Source organism: Alligator sinensis, unplaced genomic scaffold (assembly GCF_000455745.1).
Source record: "Alligator sinensis unplaced genomic scaffold, ASM45574v1 scaffold2239_1, whole genome shotgun sequence".
Lineage (NCBI taxonomy): Eukaryota > Metazoa > Chordata > Crocodylia > Alligatoridae > Alligator > Alligator sinensis.
This window is the reverse complement of record NW_005843651.1, coordinates 14,009-15,689: the sequence shown is the minus strand read 5'-3', so window position 1 is coordinate 15,689 and position 1,681 is coordinate 14,009. Positions and strand designations below refer to the sequence as shown.

At 38.6% G+C, this 1,681-nt stretch overlaps 1 pseudogene; it reads left to right on the top strand.

Annotated features, from left to right (window-relative positions):
- Window positions 1-1,681, top strand: part of LOC102378194 — a 14,664-nt pseudogene that overhangs the window by 4,652 nt on the left and 8,331 nt on the right.

The following is a 1,681-nucleotide window of genomic DNA, read 5'->3' as shown; positions in this document are numbered from 1 at the left end:
ACCCTCGTCCCTCCAAATTGCACAGATAAAGGGTTCAGCATGTGTAAGTTTGTGACTCCTGCAGTTCTCCAAAAAAGACCTTACAACAGGAATCAAATGCATCTTAAATGCACAAGAACAAGGACACAAATGTAAAGAATTTGCAACACATTCTTATTTTTTTTTAATCCCATGATTTAGAAACCATGAGATTCAAAATGACCCCCACCACCTCACTCCCCAAATTTTCTATTATATTGATCAGGAGCTGAATTAAATAAATGCAGTCAACAGTCTAGATGATAAAGAATGGATTGCAGGGTAAGCAAGGTTAGTGGTTATCAGTATTGATAATTTTTGCAGGTTACTGATGATAGCGGGCAGGACACCTTGTCATCTGGAGTATCCAAACCTCTGTATGTCATCCTAAACTTCTTCATGCAAGATGTCTGTGATTCCTGTGCCTAGATAGATCTGGACTAGAAATCTCAAATGACATTTTCATTCCAGTCTTGTACACTTTCCTGACTATTGAACTAGTTTTCTCACTATGGGTTGTGAGAAAACCAAGAAAAAACCCAGACTGTTGTTGTTGACTAAAACGTTTTGGGGAGCGGGCACTGGTGGAACCGCCAAAGATTTCAGTTTTGGGGGTTATGGCTTTTCGATTAAAAATCAAAAGTTTAGGAGAGAAAGTTCATCAAATTTTACAGCAGCAAATATAGCCATTTTCTTGCTCACCTGAGAGTGTCTAGAATGAGGGCAGTTCTGACACTTTGTCTCACAAAAAAGGAAGTGATACAGAAGCCTGGGAAAGAAAACCACATGGAAATGTTTTCAGTCTTTTTAGATCTTCCTTGATCGGTGCGGGGTAGGAGGGGGGGATAAAACCTCATTCAATTCAGCTTTAGTTGTTCCATGTACTTCTTCATAGCAAACTATCTTTTCCAAGTCCCAGGATCCCAGACTCTGGCACTGTTTATATTAGGAAATATTACTGGGCTTACATATGAATGAGAACAAAAATGATGCTGATCATGATGACATGTTGCTTTCATAATCATTTCATTACAATTTAAACTTGAACCCGGTTGGTTTTGTTTGCCTCTGATATGCGACTAGCTTGATAACTTGATCTTGATGATTGTAAATCACCATCATAGTTAGTCATGCAGATGAATCCAAATTCAAAACCATGAACCATTATATGCAAATGGCCCCAAATCATCATAAGAGGCTAAAAGGAGAACCTGGATCAAGACATATCCCAATAGTGAGATGTTGGGATTGTGGAACAGGATGAAAAATGCTGACTTGAGCCTATTTCTGTGTTTTATTGGCGGTGAGCTATTTTGCTTGGCCCTAGTGAATGAAAGCCAAATACTGAACTCTTTTGGCAGGTGTGAATCCTGAAGTTGACTGGGACTGGTTGAGAGAGAGAAAGCAGAGACTGTTTGGTGACCTTGATTTCATTTAAAGCTGATTGAATATTAAACCCTCACTTTTTTATGAAAGGAAACAGTCCTACTGTAACCAGTAATCTTTGTGCTTGATACAGGAATAAGAAATCTAGAAAAACAGGCATGGAATCTGGCCATGAAGGATGATAGGATTTAATTTTTGTTAATACTGGAAGAATGAATAGTGGTAGCATACAGAGACCTCGGATAGGATCAAGGTTTATTGTGCTAAGTGCTTTCTA